At 47.9% G+C, this 21,527-nt stretch overlaps 1 protein-coding gene across 1 annotated transcript in view; it reads right to left on the bottom strand.

Moving 5' to 3' along the window:
* KLHL25 (kelch like family member 25) overlaps positions 1 to 5,276 on the bottom strand; it is a 34,099-nt gene extending 28,823 nt beyond the window's left edge. The window contains exon 1 of the mRNA XM_030317438.1: positions 5,180 to 5,276. The gene's annotated coding sequence lies outside the window, so the exon portion shown is untranslated. The remainder of the gene's footprint in view (positions 1 to 5,179) is intronic.
* Between the last annotated feature and the right edge of the window lie 16,251 nt (positions 5,277 to 21,527).

Raw genomic sequence — 21,527 nt, 5'->3', positions numbered from 1 at the left:
TCAGGATGAGCCATTCAGAAAGTGCCAAACAACTACGTGTTGCATGAACGCAGCTGTACAGGTTTCTCCTTTGCATTTTCACAGCTGTGAACAACAGAGGCATTCACAGGTTAAGGGACTTGCTGCCCAAGGTCTCACAAGCCCCACTAGGATGCCGCAGAACTTGAACTCTGGATGCTGGATGTAATTGCTACAGCTTTCTAGAAAAAGAACTCCTTCGTCTCTTGGCCCTCACTCCTGCCCAGACAAATCTGGCCTGGCCAACTGCAAACCTGGCAGGCAGCACATCCTGGAATTGAGTGAGCAAAGCTCCTCTTAATTAGGAAATTAATTCCATTCACCCTAGATTGATCTGTGGTCAGCCTCTCCTTGGGGGCCCAACGGGAACAGGTAGATAATAAGCAAGGCTTTTTGTTTCCATCCTATGCCTGCATCCTACCCTGATGGATCGGCTGATGGTCCAAGGTTTCTTCTTGGCACATAGAGGTGGGTGGGAAGTGACACCCCAGGCTAATGTGGTCCTCCCTCTGGCAAGAGACAGTTCTCCCACGGCCCTGCTCAGCCCCTGCCTTCTTGCAGGAGGAGCTATCCCACAGGTCTTGCAGGCACCTCCTGGGCAAAGCCTGGTGTGTCGGGCGCCTCAGATCCTCCTGCACCCCTGGGCTCCCTCCTGATCCCTCCTGATCTCGGGAGATCTGTGCCTATCTTTCTTCTTCAAAATGGCCCTGGGGACACCTGCAGGCTAGGTCCTACCCCATCCATTTCAGGATTTGGGGGGTGGGGTAGGTGTCAGTCTAAGTGCTCTCACACCTGCCGCCTGGCTCCCCGCCTGGGACCAGCCAGAGCAACCTTGAGAAGTAAGTCACCCACGTGCCACCTTCCTTTGGGCCCAGCTTGGTTCTTCTTTGGCCCAGTCCTCTGGCTTCACCAGTCCCTCATCTGTGGGCACCAGTGCCTGTAGGCCCTTCACACCTGGGCCCTGGGCTCCTAGCCAGTGGGCAGAGGCAGGGAGCCCAGGGAGGCCTGAGAAACTGGGAGAGTCAGACTTGGTTTCCACTCACCAAGAAAGGAAAGAACACTGGGAGCTTGCCTACTGTATACCCTTCTCATTCTCCAGGAGGAATAATTAGGACCCAGAGAGGGAAACTGACTTACCTGGAACCCCACAGCACACACCAGAGGCAGAGCTGGAACTAGAAGCCCAGACTCCTGACTTCTCATTTGCTCCTCAGCACTCTACTGGCTGCCTATCTCTTCCTGCCCATGAGGGCTAGGCAAATAACTCAAGCCTATAAAATTTCATGAGGCTGCAAAAACTTCTGGGAGTTTACAGCAAAACATTAAATAGAAGCACTGTACACAACAGCATCCACCCATTTTAGAGAAGAGCAAGTTGAGGCCCATAAAGGTATGGGGACCTCCATGAAATCACACAGCCAGGGAGAGGCAGAGTAGGACTTCCAGACACCCCCTTAAATGGTCTTTCTGTCAACAGGCTCTAGGTGTGAAAGGTCCAACTGTGGGATGGTGAAGAGGGGGAGCTGACCCTGAGCCTTGGTCACACATTGAAATGAGGTGTGGCTCAGAGAGCCTGGTCCAGACTCCGTACACATCCCAAGGGTGCAGACCACCATGGGAGAAAGAACATCTGAGTAGACTTTTATGTTTTTGCAGAAAATACGGTGAAACTTCCCCAACTAAACTGGATTTCTCAGACCACAGAGCCAGCACTTTAAAAAATTTCTTTAATGTTTATTTACTTTTGAGAGAGAGAAAGAGCGTGAGTGGGGGAGGGGCAGAGAGAGAGGGAGACACAGAATCCGAAGCAGGTTCCAGGCTCCAAGCCGTCAGCACAGAGCCTGACGCAGGGCTCGAACCCACAAACCGTGAGATCATGACCTGAGCTGAAGTCAGACGCTTAACCGACTGAGCCACCCAGGAGCCCCCAGAGCCAGCACTTTTAAAAACAGGCCGGTGAGCCACACGTGCCTACCTTTTTTCATCCAAAGGGCATGGTCCGGGCTTGGAAGGAAAGGTTCGGCAGCAATAAAGCACAGAGTCTACTGGCGCCAGAGGGAGGGGATGAGGGTGGGCGGAGGTGGCCGGGGGCCCAAGAGATGGCTGATTACAGACACACAGGCAGCATCTGAACCCAAGTCTGGTTCCTGAGCCTGTGCTCTTTCCCCTGACCTGGTGTTGAGGAGTCTTAACAGGAGGCCCTACCATCTTTGAGCTCTCTCTCGGCTCCCACCATCTCAACCCCAACAGCTGAGGGGTCTGGAGTCAGTCCTGCAAGGCGAGTGCCTGAAGGGGACAGGTCACAGCTTTAACCGCTATCCACTGGGATAGTGGCAGTGATGCTCAGGGGCCAGGTGGTCCTCCAAAGAGGCTGGCACCTTCTGTGGAACCAGGGCTGGATTCCATCACCTGGGGACAGACCCAGACTGCTAAGGGGGGAGCCCTGCTGGGATGAAGGGAGTAAAGGCTGTGGAGGCACATATGCCCCCCCCACCTCCACCCCCAGCTGTCCCAACTAAGTGCTTTCTGGCTGGGAAAACGCTTCAATGGCTCTGGCTGCCTGAGGCAATTCAATCATGAAATTTACCACTTTAGATGAAAACCGGCATCTCAATCAGCCAATTCATTTGCATCTGGCCACTCTGTTTTCTCCTACCAGCTCTGTTCACCCCTCCCTGGCCAGGCCACACTGTAGGCTGGTCCAGATGGATTAGGGCTCAGGTGATGGGCAGGTCTTTGGAGCTCCTGGGGCTGCTATTCCCAGGACCCCCTGAGCAGAGAGGCTGCATCCAGAAGCCACCCATCTTCCCAGAGACTCTCAGGACTGCTGAGTCCACAAGCCAAAGCACCACGGTCTCAGGTGAACCTTTCTATCACCTCACACCCACACTCTTCTAACCTCAACCTGCACCTGCCTTGAGGTTGCACGGGTGGTGGGAGAAGGCGGCCACCCAGAGCCTGGAATCTGGGCTGTGTCATGCCTTTCTCATCTTTATTTTGCCAAGGCATCATCTCCCCAGAAAGCTTTGCCATCCATGCCCCTCAGCTCCCCTTGCTGCCTTTATCACCGGGGTATTGTGCACACCTAGGTGTGTCTGTGTATCCAGGTCCCAATCCATGTGCCCACACACCCTGGTCTAGAAGCTCCCAGAATACAGGGTCAAGACCCTTCAAACAATGACTCATTCGTCAATTAACAAAAGAATGAACTAATGAATGAACAAACCACTCACAGAATAACACTCCCACCCCCGCCCCCACCCCCTGGCGCATCACAGTGGTAGATGAGAAGCCTGCTTTTACTGCAGACCACGAAGTCCCAGGCCTGGGTAATCTTCTCCTCCTTCCGGCTCTCCTCCCCCACACTGGGTGCCCAGAGGTTTGAGAGGCCATTAAGGGGCATCGGGCTGCAGAGGCTGTCTCCGATACCGGGGGTGCAGCTCGGCCACAGACCCTCTTTCTCTGCACCACAACCATAAATCCAGCTGCAGCCCGAGCCCCAGGATGAAGGTTTCTACCATTTCTCTCTACCTTCCTTTTAAGAGCCTCCCTGGAGTCACTTCCTGACAAACGGAATGACTCCAGACCAAGAGAGCTGCCAGGCCCAGAAGACTGACTCCATCAAACTCCTCAGGCACAGCTTGGGGACCTAAGGACCCCTGGTCTCAGAAGGATACCAAATCTGCCTCCAGTGGGGTGGACCTTGTGTCCTACTCCACCCCCACCCCCAGCCCCCAAATGCAATCCTTTACCAACAACCCCTAGGAAACTGAACAGCACACTGGGGGCCACAGAGCACCAGTCCTACCTACGAAGGGGGAGACTGAGGTCCAGGATCCCAAAGGGAGTGACTGCACACCGCTGTCACCACAGCCCAGTCCATGGTAAGAATGGTGGGGGGGGGGGGGGTTCCCGCCTCCTCCCCCCAGTGCCACATGGCCAGAGTGAAACCAGAGGCCCAGACACACGGTGTTCTCTGCCCTGCCTCACCAGGGAGGGCCAAAGCTCAGGGAGCCTGTCTCCTGCTCAGAGGAAGTCAGCAGGACCAGAGTGCCCAGATTAAACCCGCAGGGGCCTGGAACGGCCTTTACCCCAATCCCTTTGATCAGATCTCTATAAAGATTTTTCTTTGCTCAAAGAGAGCTATAATGCACCTTGAGGACTTTGAAGCAGCAGCACCAAAAAAGTGTAAGGTGCCCCCTGGGGGCGGGGGGAGGGGTCCAATCTCTCAAAGGAAAAGCTTCCCAAGCAACTAGAGGAAGAAAAGGAGCAGTGGGGGGCGTGCCCGAATGGGGTCCTGTGCCAGGCAAGGGGACAGCCGGGCTAGCTGTCTAGAGAAGACTTGCTCTGGACCTGCGTGGGTGGCGCCACCTCGGTGGGCAGGTGGGTGGGACTTAACCACTTCTCCGCTGTTCTCCAGCTCTCTAAACCCAGAGAAGGGACCCCCGTCAGGCAGGACGTGAACGGCCGAGGGCACCGGGGGCGCCGGACCCGGTCCCGACTCGCGTGGACAACCGCCCCTGGCTCGACCCCGGGCCCTCGCTCCGCACGAGGCAGGCGGCCATCTGGCCCTCGGCGTCAAGTGCGCGGGGACTTCTCCGGGCCCGGGCGCAGAGCCCGGCCGCTCACATCCTCAAAGCCGAGCAGCCTCCTCTTTCCAGGATCGATAGTAATTTTTTAAAAAGAGAGTCTGCGGACTCAATGAATCAACCACTCCCAAGGGAAAGAGTTGTAGCTCCCGCGCGCTACATCCATTTGCAAAAACAATTCATTCCCTCGCCCGGAGCTCTCTGCAAATACCCTCGCCGGGTCCCCAGGCACGCGCGGGGCGGGAGCAGCCGCGGGGGCTGAGGAGGCGGCGGCGGACTGCGGCCACCCCTCTCTCCACCATTGTCCCCGACTCCGCCGGCCCCCGAGACCCTGCGGCGGCCCGGAAGCTCCGGGACCCGAGCAGCGCTGGGCTGCTCCCGGGGCGCGCAGCCCCGCGGGGGCTCTCTCGGCCGGGGGTGGGGGGGGGGGCTCAGACGGCGGGGCGCGCAAATCCCCGCACCCTCCGGCCCCGTCGGGGGGGGGAGGTGACAAGTGTCGAGCCGGCGGCCGGGCGCGCAGCCAGAACAGCCCGAGGCGGGCGCCCCCAGCCCGGCCCAGCCCCGCCACTCACCGCTCGGGGCGCAGCCGCCCGCCGCGCTCAGAGGCTCCTGGTCGCCCGCGCGAGGCTCCACAGCCCCGGCCGCCGCCGCCGCCGCTCCCCTCCCCCGGCTCACCACAGCCGGAGCGCGCTGCCGCCGCGGTACAGCCCGGGCGCCGCCAACAAACTAGTTTCTCAGGCCTTCCCGCCCCGCCTCCCGGCGCGAAGCCAATCAGAAGCGGCGCCTCTGTGACGGATGGGCGGCCGAACCAGTAGTTCAGTCGGCGGTGGGAGAAAGGGGTGGGCGCCCGGGCCCCGCCGGCACGGCGAGGGGGCGGGGCGGGGAGAGGAAAAGGACTTCGACCAGATTCTTAAAGGCACAGGCGCCTGCCCGCCCCCGCCGCCGAAGTTGGGGGACAAAACCCGAGGGTGTTCTAGAGCTTTCCGAAGGAGGCAACTTTATAGATTGCAAATGCCTCTTCTGCACCGGGTGTGCGGAGCCACGCTTTTCGTTGTGAAAGTGTTAGGGAAACCCTTTCATTTTGATCTGGGCTTGTTTCAAAGTTGGGGATTTTCTGCAGCCATGAAACCCCATTAGTACTTGGAATATGTACTTTTCAGGGTACTTCAGCTCTCCCTCTCGTGCCATTGCTCACTAAGTTTTTTATGTAAGCCAGTCTTCAAATATTCACATATTCATCCATTCATTAATTCCTTGCACACACGTTTACCGGACGCCTGCGCGATGTGCTAGTTTCTGAGATGATCTATAATTTCTATTTCTTAACTTCTGGTTTTGTATCTCGTTCCACCACTTCAGGTTGCTGTGTATACAATTTCTTCATCTGTAACGCGGCAGGTAAAAAGTCCTAATGGGATCATTTGCGGTGTGAAAGGAGACAAACTTCTATGACAAGGTAAGTGTGCAATGAATGTGTTTTCTTTTCTCTCTTCCCCTGAAAATTGATAATAGGGTAGGTTACTTAAGGATACAAAAAACTCTGGTAAAGTTTATAAAGTCCTAAGTGTTGTAGGAGCCAATTATGGGGCGGGGAGAATTCCCAGGAAGCAGAGGTCACCGAGATGGGAGGTGCCAGGAAAGTTTATAAAGGGGGAGGGGAGCGCACAAAAGATTTGCCAGAGGGTGGGATTTTAACTCGTGGAAAGTGGAACGAAGAACCCATGCCTAGAAAGCTGTTTAGACTGGACAAAAGAGATTCCAGGCTTAAAAGGGTGTGAGATGGCAGGGGAGGCGTGTCGGGGAAGCAGCATGGTGCACAGGGGAGCGGAGGAAACCCGATCTGGGTTTGGATTCTGGTTCTACCCCCTCAGGAGCTGTGGAGGACTGGAGGCAGATTGCTCAGGCTCTCTGGGTGTCAAACTCTTACTGGCAAAAGAAGGATTCTAGAACCTATGGCAGGGTTGCTGTAAAGATTAAGTAAGAGAATGGAGGTAACAGACCTGGCACTTCGTAAGTGCTCAATATAGTTTTGTGTCTCCCTTTGGCCTAGATCTGGAGAGAGGTTTCTGGTATTTAAGAGCAGTCTTGGCCAGCAGTAAGCAGTTGGCCAAGTGTGCCGTTCAGGTGCCTTCCAGGGGGAAAAGGCCGCATCAAAATAATTGGCGCATTAGAGAAATGGCACAGATCACATTTGTAGTTTTAGCGTCCTGCCAATTTTGCGGAGCTGGAGTATTTATATAATTGTTGGTTGGATGAAGCTCCACATGCAAAATTGATTCTTCGCAAGCTCATAACCATTGCTTAGTATTCCATTCAGGTTCTCTGAGAGATTATAAGTGCCAAGCATCTAAAATCTAGCTTGCGTGATCATTTCTCCCCTCTTCAACTCCACGGCTTAAATTAGCTACTGGAATATATTAAAATCAAATGCCAGCAACGGAACCAAACCAGACCAAGAACACGTGTTGAGATATTGAATTTAGATGTGCTTTGAGAGGAAAAGAGGAGATGAAGCTTGCTTTGCTCGGTCCTCACTCTAAACCCTGGGGCATAACCACCGTCATAGCCCCTACCCCTGTGCTGTAATGAACCACTTACGACCTGTTAGCCCACCCCACTGCGCAGGGAGTTCTGAGAAAGTGGGGATCACGACATCTCTGAATCCTTGCTTCCTCTTACGAGTCGTCTGCACAGTTTTGAAATCCTATGAACAAATCTCCTATCAGATTTCGCTTTTGCTACATGTGACAGAAATAACTGTGAATTTTAAAAAGGTAGAAGTTTGTTTCTTGCCCGTGCAAAATAAAGCTGACATTAAGTAATCTGGAACTGGTTGGCAACTCCACAGTTACCAAGTGCATAGGCTATATTTCCACTCTGCCACCCTTAATGCTTGATTTTCCTTTCCAGTTGCCTCATGTTCCAAAATGGCTGTTGGAACTCCAGCAATAGCACCCACATTTCAGAGGCAGCATGGGATAGAGTAGAAGAGCAGATATGTGCCTCCCAACTGTGTTCGCTCCATTTAAGCAGAAGTCCCACACATACTTCCATTTATGTTTGTGAGTGTATTGCCTCTCCAAACAGAGTCAGGGGTCTTTTACCAAGAAAGAAAAGAGGGAATGGGTTCTTCATGTCAACCAACAGTTCTGGCCCACACCTTTTTCTTTTCCTCCTGTCGTTGGCATCTTTTCAGTGTTCCGGTGGCTCAGAATCTGAAGTCTTAAAACTTCTCAGATGATGTGCAGAATTCAATGCAAATTTGTTAATAGATGATTGAACTCTTGGTTCGTCTGCCTTCTGTAATGTTCCTTTTCAGTTTCCTCTGCTGATTCCCACTCCCTTCCCAGAGGACCAGATACTGGGGTGCCTAGCAAGTGAGTGCAGGGCACTCTTCTCTACCCATATTCTCTACCCATATTCACACTCCAGGTGATTTCACTAAGGCCCGTGCCTTATCTGTGCAAAAACTCTGGCAACTTCCTGATAAGTTCTTGCCCACCCCCCCCCCCCGATTCTGCATAGCTCCTGGCCCACAGGTACAACTGCTTACTCCATGTCTCAGCTTGAATGTCTAAGGGCACCTCTCCCTCACATACCCCCCTGAGCCCCTGATGACTACCCTGAAAAAGATATGCTGTTCTCCCTGTCAGTGACGAGTGTTGTGGGTATAAAAAAAATTTTTTTAATGTTTACTTTTGAGAGAGAGAGAGAAGAGAGATAGAGTATGAGCAGGGGAGGGTCAGAGAGAGAGTGAGACACAGAATCCTAAGCAGGCTCCAGGCCTCGAGCTGTCAGCACAGAGCCCTATACGGGGTGCGAACCTCAAACCCACCAACCATGAGATCATGACCCTGAGCCATACACGGAAGCTTAACTGACTGAGCCTCCTAGGCGCCCTTTGTTGCACTTATGATTTCAAGACACGCTTCAGCAACAACCATCAGAAATTTTGAAAAAATAATATTACTTACAAAACCTGGAAATTACACAGCACCCTTGGGGCCACACAGGAAGGTTGCAGGTAAAGAGAGAGAGAGAGCACGCAAGTGAGCATGGGCCTGGGGTTCTGTGTTTACTGAGATAACACAGTAACACAGAACCTTGGGTTCAGGGTTGGGGTCTAGGGTTTCATGGGCTGACCCTTTACTGGTAAGTTCAAAACATAAGAGCTGGAATTTCAAGAGCAGGAATAGAAAAAATGTAAGTAGCCCAAATGGTCAGTTATTGAAATCAAACAAGATTTCTAAAACAAAGGAGCCTCAGTTGGGGGCTGGGGGTAGCCTGGGTCTGATCTCCAGCCAGTGTGTGGCCAGCCATGTATTTATTCCTGATAGCCATCTTTGAAGTCTATAACCTTATGGTCAAAGAGAAAAAAAGAGAAAACCCAACTGTCAGGGCTCACACTACAACAACTCAGTCTTTTGCTCAAATGAAGTCTTGGCCCCACCCTCCCTTACCGACCTCTAATCCTTGTCAAGTCTGAGCAAATGGGTCTCACCAAGTTCACCGCTACCACCAGACTGCTCCAAACCACCGTCATCTTTCCCCCGGGTCATCAGAGCAGACACCCAGCTCACCTCCCTCCTTTCCCTCTTGTCCCCTAGACTGTTCTCAACACAGTGGCCAGAGGTATCTTACCACATGATGTGTCGTCCTTCCCTCAGGATCCTCTCATCGCAGAGTCGAGGCCAGCGTCCTTCTGTTGGCCTGACCTGATCTGGCCTGGACCATCTCTCACACATCATCTTCCACTCCCCTGTCCTCACCCGCTCTGCTCCAGAATCCCTGACCCCTTTGCCAGGCCTCAAACAGGCCAAACGCATTCATACTGCGAGGCCTCTGCCTTTGCTGGCTGGCTCTACCCAGAAAGTTCTTCTGCTTCGATGGCCACACAGTTCACTCCCTTGCTTCTCTAGGTCTGCTCAAATGTTACGTGACCACATAGGCCTCCCTGACCGCCTCTCTAAAGTAACCACATTCCCCATCCTGGGAATCCCTAGCCTTACTCCACAGCACTTTTTTCTGCCTGAAATTATATTTATATATGTATATATTTTTGGGGGTGGGGGAAAAGTGGGAGGCAGTCCTGACATCTAGAAACTGGACCTGCATATTGCATGATGTTCTCCTGCTGAAAATAAAGAATCTCACAGAGGGACACCTGGGTGGCTCAGTCGGTTCAGCGTCCGACTTTGGCTCAGGTCATGATCTCGCGGTTTGTGGGTTCAAGCCCCGTCTCGGGCTCTGTGCTGACAGCTCAAAGCCTGGAGCCTGCTTTGGTTTCCGTGTCTCCTTCTCTCTCTGCCCCTCCCCCACTCACACTCTGTTTCTCTCTCTCTCAAAAAGTAAACATTATGAAGAAAAAAAAAAAAGAACCTCACAGAACATCAGCATCAGACAAGGCTTCTCTTGGCCGTGATAGGTCAAGACAAAAAACAAGACTGCTTCCTAATCGTGTCTGAACACAGCAAATGTAAGCATTGTCCAGGTCACAAAATACCAAACATCCACCTCTCCTAGTTAGTGTAAGTACTGTTTATTAACTACAGCTGTGACCTTGATCTGGCCTCCTGTTTTTCAGATAGGGTTTACTGAGCAACACTATAATAGACTCATCCCTGCTTTCTGGCAGCACCCAATCCAGAGAAAGCCCCGCTTCCTTGGGCCCTCTCCCAAACCACCCACCCAAAGCCTAGATCCTAGGCAGGCTCTTCTAACACCTTTGGACCATGGTTCATGGTCTCCGTCGTGGCAACAAGTGTTAAACCCAACTCACTCATCTGTGCACGTTCCTGGCGGGCAATACAGACCCACACACATCGACGGTATAAATACACACGTGCATACATACGTACATTTTATTTGGTATGGGGATTTAATTGGCTGGCTGCTGTCCCAGAATGTAAGTTCCACAAGGGCAAAGACTTTGTCTTGCTGCTCTGTTTACAGACCTAGAAAGTGCGTGGCACATAGTGGGCTCTCAACAAATATTTATTCAATGATTTCAGTGTGTTAGCCACCATTAAGTCAGTGGTTTCTTTTTATTTATTTTTTTTTAAGTTTATTTACTTTTGGCAGAGAGAGAGAGAGGGAGAGGGAGGGAGGGAGACAGAGAATCCCAAGCAGGCTCCCCGCTGTCTGCACAGAGCCTGACGTGGGGTTTGAACCCACAAACTGTGAGATCATGACCTGAGTGGAACTCAAGAGTCAGGCACTCACTCAACTGACTGAGCCACCCAGCTGCCCCGGGCCAGCGGTTTCTGATCTCAGTGTTGGATACGTTCAGCCAGCTCTTCAATTTTGGGTCAAGCTCCCTAAAGATGGAACCCCTGGTCAGATGGGGCCTGCCCAGGGCAGGGCTGGGGATGGCTTTGTCAGCTTCAGTTCCCAAGGGAGGGGCCGGGTGTCAGTGATTGCTCCTCTGGGGGAGCAGCTGGGATCAAGGTCACCAGTGAGTCACCGAGTCGGCTGTGGGTGCATAAAGGAGCAGGGCAGGGCTGGGTCTGGCAGGAACAAAAGCTGTGGAAAACAGACCGTGTCCTGCCTTCACCTGGTGGCGGTGTGGGCACTGCGTGAGGAAGCAGCCTTTCGGACCTGGCGGCCGCCTCCACCCCAGGAAGCAGCAGCCACGTGGCAGCGGTCCCCCTTCAGCGGTGCCTATGAAGCTCCTTCCCCAAATGCCCTCTCCCTATACCACCCGAAAGGCCATACCTTAGACCTTTATTGGCTAGCAAAAGCATACTCATGGGGCTCCTGGGTGGTTCAGTCAGTTAAGTGTCTGACTCTTGATTTCGGCTCAGGCCATGATTTCACGGCTCAGGGGTTCGAGCCCCACGCCAGGCTCCGCACTGACACTGTGATGCCTGCCTGGAATTCTCTCTCTCTCCCTCTCTCTCTCTCTCTCTGTCCCTCCCCTGTGCACCTGCATTTTCTCTCTCTCTCTCTTCTCTCTCTCTCTCTCTCTCTCAAAGAAGTAAACATTAGGGGTGCCTGGGTGGTTCAGTCGGGTAAGCATCAGACTTCAGCTCAGGTCATGATCTCATGGTTCGTGAGTTTCAGCCCCGCGTCAGGCTCTGTGCTGACAGCTTAGAGGCTGGAGCCTACTTCACATTCTGTGTCTCCTTCTGTCTCTGCCCCTTCCCTGCTCGTGCTCTTTCTCTCTCTCTCACAAAAATAAACATTAAAAACAAAATTAAAAGAAAAAAGAAGTAAGCATTTAAAAAAAGCAAACTCCTGTTTCTGTGCCATACAGTCCAAACTAGCGGTGTGGGAAGGCCAGAGGGGGTGACAGTTTCAGCCTGCGGGTCGGGGCACCTGCAGAGACACCGGGAAGGAGATTTAGATGTCCAGAGCCCAGCCTGTGATGCCAGCAGTGGGGGAGCTGGACCCAGGGGGTGGGAGTGAGCTGTAGGAAGATAAGAGAACATCACAGAACAAACGCCTCCTTTTAGAAATGTAGGCTGGGGCCTGCCCTGCTCCCTTGCTTCCCAGAAACCAGAAGGCAACACACAGTATGGAACAATGGTTAATGAACAACTGTTGAAATGCAAAACAGTGTGTGTACTGTGCTATCTTTGGAGCCCGAAGTGGGAAAAATCAGCAAGTTCGCTTGTAAAGGCGTGTATGTAAATGAAGATGCTCTGCGAGGGCAATCAGAGAATGGACCCAGTGGTCCCTGTTGAGTGGGGACAGGCGGTGGGGCCGCCGAAGGACCGAGGTCGAAACAGCGCAGGAAAGTCAGACGGTTTGATTTCTGAGTTGTGGGAATCTATTGCTTTTTTCTTCTTTCTTTTCTTTTTTCTTTTTTTTTGCCACAGGGGCGGGGGTGGGGCGTAGAATCTATCACCTAAGCAAAAACGAATTTAATTTTTAAGTCTATTTATTTTGAGAGACAGAGAGGGAGGCAGGCAAGGAGAGAGAGAGAATCCCAAGCAGTCTCTGTGCTGCCCGCACAGAGCCTGACGCGGGGCTCAAGCTCACGAACCGCAAGATCATGACCTGAGCTGAAACCGAATCAGACGCTTAACAGACTGAGCCACCCAGGCACCCCTCAGAAGAGAATTTAAAAACAAAGTCAGAAGCTTAAATCCCCTCCAGTTGGTTGTGAGGGGATGGCCTCCACCCCCAAGGCCCTCTCCCTGGCATTCAGGAAAGCTGTGAGGGGCACAGGCAGGGCAGGACTCCTGGGCCTGGCTCCAGAAGAGCTTCTCTGGGAAAATAGACACTGTGCCCCGTGCAATTTAGATCCCTGCTCTTATGGGTCCCTGCATAGCTGAGTGGCAGTGAGACTGAGGAGTTGTTTAAAGGCCAGAAGCTTTGTTCATTGACATGTTGATTTCAAAACGTTCAGCATGTTCTAGGCACGAGGCTGCCAGATGAGTAGTTCCTGAGGGAGATGGGGCTCTGAGGTGAATAAATCATCGTTCTTTATCCTTAAAAAGAAATCGTGCCCCATAGAGCAGAAAATACACGAACCACAAAATAAAACTAAGAATGTTGCTGAGATTCAGATATAATGCTACGACAGGGCGGGAGAGGGAAGGATCAGTCTTAGAGGCATTTGGACCTTGCTGGGTGAGTAGCATTTAACAGGGGGCAGAGAAGGCATTCATTCCAAGGCAGAAACAAAGAGCCAGCATGGGGAAACTGCAGGGACAGATTCTAGAAAAGAAGAGATGGCCCTGGGAAGACTATTGTGAGTGGGGGGGGGGGGGGGAGTCATGGGGGTGCTGGGAGAGATGAGAAGACCAGAAGGAAGAGGAAAGCCGGGACTGACTCCTGGTTACTGTCCTGCTGTAGACCCTACGAAGGTCTATAATAGAACCGGCTTTCCTACCACACAAAGAATCAGTGATGCAGATAAAGTGTTCGTGTTTATTCACACAAAGGGTTACAGCACAGCCTGTTGAGAGCAATGAAGTATCCTTATGTGTCAACACGGATATATCTTGAAAACTGAAATGTTGAGTGAGAAAAAAAAAAAGCGATTTGCAAATGGACACAAAGAGACCGTCACATTTATGAACATTATGAAATCTTACAAAGCAATGCAGGTGAAGTCCATGCTGTTTGCAGATAGTTGTTCATATTGTATAAATGTTCAAACACCATGTAGGCCTACACCTACATGTGTAGGTGAAACAGAACACTTTGGGAACCCCAATGATACTGAAGATTTTCTGGGAAAATACAAGTGTTAAAACTACCTCAAAGATATGTGCGGGGGGCGGGGGCGCATATCAGTTGCTCAGTTGGTTAAGTGTCTGACTTTGGCTCAGGTCACGACCACATGGTTTGTGGGGGCTCTGTGCTGACAGCTCAGAGCCTGAAGTCTGCTTCAGATTCTGTCTCCCTCTCTCTCTGTCCCTCCCTCACTCATGCTCTGTTTCTCTCTCTCAAAAATGAATAAACATTTATTTATTTATTTATTTATTTATTTATTTATTATTTTTTTTTTAATATATGAAATTTATTGTCAAATTGGTTTCCACACAACACCCACTGCTCATCCCAAAAGGTGCCCTCCTCAATACCCATCACCCACCCTCCCCTGAATAAACATTTAAAAAATTAAAACAAAAAAACATTAGAAAAAGATATGTGGAAACCGTGAAAGGCTCGATGCCAATAAAAGGAATTTTAGGGGCGCCCAGGAGGCTCAGTCGGTTGAGCGTCTGACTCTTGGTTTTGTCTCAGGTCATGATCTTGCAGTTCGTGAGTTCGAGCCCCTCATTGGGCTCTGTGCTCAGTGTGAAACCTGCTTGGGATTCTCTCTCTCTCCCTCTCTCTGCCCCTTCCCCGCTTGCTCTCTCTGTCTCTCTCTCAAAATAAAAAAAACGTTAAAAAAAGGAATTTTAAAAGCTATTGATAAAAAGGGTCAATCCACCAGGAAGATGGACAATATCATGGCTCTAAATATGTGTGCACCACACATCAGAGCCTCAAAATTCGTAACGTAAAAATGGAGAGATAAGTCCACCACTGTGGTTAGGGACTCCAACACTCTACTCTCCTCTGATAGAGCAACTGATAGAACCACCAGACACAAAATCAGCAAGGATGTAGAAGATCTAAAGAGCACAATTACATTTACAGAACACCCCGGCAACAGCATAGACATTCTCTTTCAGGTGCCTATGAGACATTCCCTAGCATTAGGTCTTGGACCAGAGAGGAACGTCAACGAAAAAAAGAAATTGAAATCATACAGAGTGTGTTCTCTGACCATAATGGAATCAAAGTAGAAATCAATAACAGAAAGACAAATAAAATCTCTAAACATGTAGGAATTAAACAACACGCTTTTCAATAATCCATGGGTCCAAGGGAAGTCTCAAAAGAAATTTAAAAAACAAAACAAACCAACACAGTCAATCTCAGCAAGACATCTGTCAAGATGATACCATATTAAAAGCCACAGAGGTCCAATTCCCTATAAAACCTGTTGTAAGCAGAGACATGTGAAGGTCTTCACATGATGCTGTTTGGCAGACTTAGAAGAAGACTGATTTGTCATGCACCAGCAAGAATGTGACCTGAATTTTCCCCCTCGCAGAAGAAAACTTACACACAGCTGGCCAACAGCGTTCCCTACACCCCCTTCTTCCAATATAATTAGAATAGAATTTAATACAATATAATTTCTTACTGACTTTCCTCCAAGATTGGTATGATGTCTCAGATGTGCACTTGAGTTTGAAAGCATTTCTCTGTGTTTTTATTTTCCTTTTTTTTTTTTTTTTAAACACAAGACGTGGTTGAGAACTGTCTGTTCATTGAAGTTCATCATTTGTATAAGAGTGGGTCATGGGCAACGAATCACGTACACTTCTGACTATTAATGATGACACAACTGAATATGAATAAAAATACAACATATCCCAGTATGTGGGATGCATTGAGGCAGTACTAGGGGGAAGAAAGGTATCACTAACTGCTTCCATTAGAAGAGTCGCAAGTTAATAACCCAAGTTCCCACCTCAAGGGACTAGAAAAAGAAGAGCAAAATAAATCCAAAGCAAGGAGAAGGAAGGAAGGAATAGAGACAGGAGAAGTAATCAATGACATGGAAACTAGGGAAACAACAGAGAAAATCAATGGAGCAAAAATCTGGTTCTTAAAAAAAAAATCAATAAAATTGATAAGCCTCTAGTAAGAATGACAAACAAAGAGAGAGAAGGCACAAACTATTAATAGCAAGAATGAAACGGGATATCACTATAGATTTGGTCCCTCTGTTAACACACAATGTTGTAAAAAACTCATTTTTTTTATTTAAAAAAAATAAAGATCAGTGTGGCATGTTCCAGAAATAATTAAAGGAAAGAAATAATAATCAGAGAAGTTATAATGCTTGTTTGAGGCTCCAGAATTATAATTAAAAAAAATCACTGCTTCTGTGTTCACAGGGTACACACCTTGATGTATCCTGTGAACACAAGTTTTTAATACTAAACAACCCCCAAATAAAAACGAATTTGAATTATGGCAGTGCCACATTACATAAGGCAGTTGTTGGTATATGTCGTCTTTAAACTGCATTCCAGACTCTAGTTCTTTTGTAACATACAATACAGTAACAAATTTTTTCTCTTTTTTAAAAATAAGGGGCATTATAGGGGTGCCTGGGTGGCTCAGTCGGTTGAGCATCTTGACTTCGGCTCAGGTCATGATCTCACTTTTTGTGGCTTTGAGCTCCACGTTGGGCTCTGTGCTGACAGCTCAGAGCCTGGAGTCTGCTTTGGATTCTGTGTCTCCCTTTCTGTCTGCCCCTCCCCCGCTTGTGCTCTGTCTCTCTTTGTCAAAAATAAATAAACATTAAAAAAAAAAGGGGGGCCGTAGATCTTCTACTACAAAGAGAATAGCAGTATACTATAAACAACTTTACAGTGATAAATTTGACCATTTCCTCAAAAACTACAAACTGTCAGACTCAACCAAGATGAAATAGTCAATCTGACTCCTCCTATAACCATGAGAAAAACTGAATTAGTAATTTTAAAACTCCCAGAAAAAAAAATCTCCAGGCACAGATAGTTTCACTGGAGAATTCTACCAAACATTTAAAGAACAAATGCCAATTCCACATATTTTCTTCAGAAAATAGAAGAGAAAGGAACACTTCACAGTTTATTTTATGAAGTTAGTATTACCCTGATGCCAAAACCAGTAAAAAAAAAAAAAAAAAAAAAAAAAAAAAAAAAAAAAAAAAAAAAAAATATTAGCAACTAGAATTTAGTGATGTATAAAAAGAATTAATTGAGGTGCCTGGGTGTTTCAGTTGGTTGAACATCTGACTTTGGTTCAGGTCATGATCTCACAGCTTGTGAGTTTGAACCCCACATCAGGTTCACTGCTGTCAGCATAGTGCCTGCTTCGGATCCTCTGTCCCCTTCTCTCTGTGCTCCTCCCCTACATGCACTCTCTCTCCCTCAAAAATTAAAAAAAAAGGCATTAAAAAATTAATTATATACCATGACCAACTGGGATTTATTCCAGGTATTCAAGGCTGGTTCAACATTTAAAAGTCAAACAGTGAAATCTATCATACCAATAGGCTAAAACACAAAAATTATATGATCATATCAATTAATTGATCCATAAAAAGCGTTTGAATCCAACACCCACTTGTGATCAAAACTTCCAACAAGTTTGGGATTGAGGGGAATTATCACAACTTGATAAAGAGCATCTACAAAAATCATACGCTAAACATTAAACTTAATGGTGAGAGACTGATGTCCCGCTCAAATGGGAAAGAGGCAAGGATATCCACTCATCACTGTTACTCAGTCTAGTACTGGAAGTGCTAGGCACTGCAGAAATGTAAGAAAAGGTAAATTAAAAGCATACAGATGAGGAAGGAAGAGATAAAACTATCTTTATTTGCAAAGGATGTGATTATTTACATAGAAAATTCCAAAGAATCCATGCAAAAAATCCTCAGAGACTAATAAATATTTTTTTCAGGATCACAGCATACAGGATCAACACAAGGCAATCAATTGAATTTATATACAATCACAATGAACATGCAAGAAAGGAAAATAGAAACACAATGTCTACAGTGGCTCTAGTGAAAATGAAATCATTGGATTATACATGTAACAAAACAGGTACTTTATGTGTACAAAATTGATGAAAGATATCAAAGAGGAAATAGGTAAATGGAGATACACTGTGTTTATAGATTGTGAAACAACCTAGTAAAGATGCCAATTCCCCCCACATTGATTGATAGGTTTAATACAATTCTTATTACTACATCAGCAGGGTTTTTAGAGACATAAACAAGCTTATACTAAAATTCATATGAACCCCACATGGGGCTCTGTGCTGACAGCTCAGAGCCTGGAGCCTGCTTTGAGTTCTGTGTCCCCCTCTCTCTCTGCCCCTCCCCTGCTCATGCTCTGTCTCTCAAAAATAAATAAACATGAAAAAAATTTAAGTAAAAAAAAAAAAGAATGTATAGAGACATTTAGACACTGGGGAAAAACATATTTGCAAACCCACATCCAACAAAGCACTAGTTTCTGGAATATAAAAAGAAGTCTCAAACTCAACAATCAAAGCGTTAGCAAATAATCCAATAAGAAAACAGGCAAAAGACGTGAATATTGGATTTTATTGAAAAGAGTATGAGATGACAAATAGGCACATGAAAAGATGCTCAACCTTATTAGCCATCAGGGAAATGTAAATTAAAACCACAATGGGGTGCCTGGATGGCTCAGTCAGTTGAGCGGCCAACTTCCTCTCAGGTCATGATCTCACAGCTCGTGAGTTCAAGCCCTGAGTAGGGCTCTGTGCTGACAGCTCGGAGCCTGGAGCCTGCTTTGGATTCTATGTCTCCCTCTCTCTCTGCCCCTAACCCACTCGCATTCTGTCTCTGTCTCTCTCAAAAATAAATAAACATTTAAAAAAATTAAAAAAAAAACCCTCAATGAACTTGGAAACTTAATATAATGTCATATGTCCATTATATCTCAAAAACAAAAACAAAAACAGAAAACCCACCCACCCCACAGTGAGCTCTCACTACCTACCTATCAGAATGGCTACAATAAAAAATAGTGACAACACCAAATGCTGGGGAGGAAACACAGAAACATGGATCCCTTATACATTTGCTAGTGGGGATACAAAATGGCATTGCCACCCTGGAGAACAAGGTTGACAGTTTCTTATAAAACGGAATATGCACTTACCATCTAACCCAGCAATTGAGCATTTATCCCAGAGAAATGAGAACTTATGTTCTCACAAAAACGCATATGCAGATGTTCATAGCAGTTTCATTTGTAATAGCCCCAAACTGAAAATAACCCAGGTGTCATTCAGCAGATGAACAGTTAAACCATGGGTCATTCATGTCATGGAACAGCACTCAGCAATAAAAAGGGAAAAAACTATTGGTTCAGGCAACAACTTGAATGAATAGCCAAGGACTTTGTTTTATTTCATTATTTTTTTAAAGTAAATGCCTTTGGCTCAGGTCATGATCTCACAGTCTGTGGGTTCGAGTCCTGCATCGGGCTCTGTGCTGACGGCTCAGAGCCTGGAGCCTGCTTCAGATTCTGTGTCTTCCCACTCTCTCTGCTCCTCCCCCGCTCATGCTCCGTCTCTCTCTCTCCCTCAAAAATAAATAAAAACATTAAAAACAATTTTTTTTAAACTAAACTCTACACCCAACATGGGGCATGAACTTACAACCCTGAGGTCAAGTGTCACATGCCCCACTGACTGAGCCGGCCAGGTGCCCTGCCAGGGACTTAGGCTGAGTGACAAAAGCCAATCCCAATAGGTCACACACTGGATGGTTCCATTCAGACAGCATTTTTATTTTTTGTTAAAATTTTTTTTAAGACATTAACATCTTTTTTTAAAAATAAATGTCTTTTTTATTAAAGTTTATTTATTTATTTTGAGAGAGAGAGAGAGAGAGAGAGAGAGAATCCCAAGCAAGCTTCACACTATCCATGCAGGGCTTGAACTGATGAACCGCGAGATCATGACCTGAGCCTAAATCAAGAGTTGGATGCTTAACTGATTGAGCCACATCCAGGTACCCCAATATCTTTTTTATAAAATGTTTCTTATTTTGTTTTGAGAGAGAGAGAGCGAGAGAGAGAGAGAGAGAGAGAGAGCGAGCATGAGCATGGGCAGGGGGAAGGACAGAGGAAGGGTGACAGAGAGAATCCCAAGCAGGCTTGTGCTGTCAGCCCAGAGCCTGACACAGGGCTGGAACTCATGACCCGAGCTGAAATGAAAAGTGCAATAGCCCAACCAACTGAGCCACCCAGGTGCCCCCATATAACATTTTTTAAGTGAAAGCATTTTGAAATGGAGGACATAGTAGTGATTTTCAGGGATGAGAAGTGGGTAGGGGAAGGGGTGCCAGGACGGGTGAGGGTGTGACTATACAAGGGCAGCATGACGCATCCCTGTGATGTAGGGGCTGTTGACTGTTGAGTAGCTTAACTGTGGTGGTTGATACCTGAACCCACAAAATTGTATATTGCTTACACACACGCACACACAAGTACAACTAAAACTGGGGGAATACAAATAAGACTGATAAATTATATCAATGCCAATATTCTGTCAGCTTACCATAGTTATGTTTTTTTTTTTTAGTTTTGTTTTTAATGTTTATTGTTGACAGAAAGAGACACAGAACACGAGTGGGGGAGGAACAGAAAGAGAGAGAGACACAGAATCCCAAGCAGGCTCCAGGCTCTGAGCTGTGAGCACAGAGCCCGACGTGGGGCTGGAACCCACAAACCATGAGATCATGACCTGAGCTGAACTTGGACGCCCAACCGACTGAGCCGCCCAGGTGGCCCATACCGTAGTTTTGAAAACATCAGCATTGGGGAAAATTGGGCAGCGTGTACAAGGAACCTCTCTGTATTATTTCTTACAATTGCATGGGCATCTACAATGATCTCAATACAAATTTCAATCCAAAAAGTCTTCAAAGTTACTGACCCTCTTACTACACCCCCCCACCCCCCAATTAAGAGGACCCAAGTCCAAATGATTTTAAGGAACAGACTATTTCCCGTGCCTATTTCAAGTGTGTCAGGATATATGAAGAGATGGAAAACCACCGATACCTTTCACTCCAACGTGAATACTAAAACCACATGTAGAAGCCCCATGAGTGAAGGAGGTTTCGAAGAATGAAGCATCTCCAGCTGAGGCAGAGCGGAGAGCATGAAGCCTCTTACTTGCATTCACTGCCCTCCCCCCTGGCCTCCTCCCCGCCCCCAGCTACACTTAGGGCCTCCGTGGAAACCAAGGGCCCTACAGCTGACTGTTGGAAAATCACTGCTTTGCAAACCCCTAATTATTGACAATCATATCTGTGAAAATCCCAAACAAAACACTCGCAAACTGAATTCAACGGAAAACAATTACCTGCTATCACAAGGAAGTAACGTTTATCTCAGGAGGGTTAAAATGGCATAAAAGGGGGGAATATGTTAATATGATACAGCATATCAGTAGATTCAGTAAGAATTCTACCTGCTGAGTTTTAGAGAGGCAAGAAAAAGAAACTTAGTAAAATTAATACTTCTCGTTAAAAAAAAAAAAAAGAAGCCTAATTTGCTAATATAAGGCAATTTCCTTAACCCCTTAACCCCGACTATCAGGGGTAGGGGAATCTCTGTGGCTCTTAACGATATGGTCTGCAGCGTAGGAAGCCTCAGTTTGTGGAGTGTATGTGGGTAGAGGCTCCAGGTGGGGAGACCAATCAGATGCCAGTTGGGGAGTCAGGATAACAGGCTGGATGGAACAGCAGTGCTCGCCAGGTAGAGACGGGGCACCGTCGATGAGGCACCTGACAGTGCCTGGAACGCTGATTTCCAGAGAAATCGAAAGTGCCTCCAAGGTTCAGAGGGTGACTCAATG

The sequence above is a fragment of the Lynx canadensis genome, chromosome B3, assembly GCF_007474595.2.
Source record: "Lynx canadensis isolate LIC74 chromosome B3, mLynCan4.pri.v2, whole genome shotgun sequence".
Lineage (NCBI taxonomy): Eukaryota > Metazoa > Chordata > Mammalia > Carnivora > Felidae > Lynx > Lynx canadensis.
This window is presented reverse-complemented; position numbering and strand designations above follow the sequence as displayed.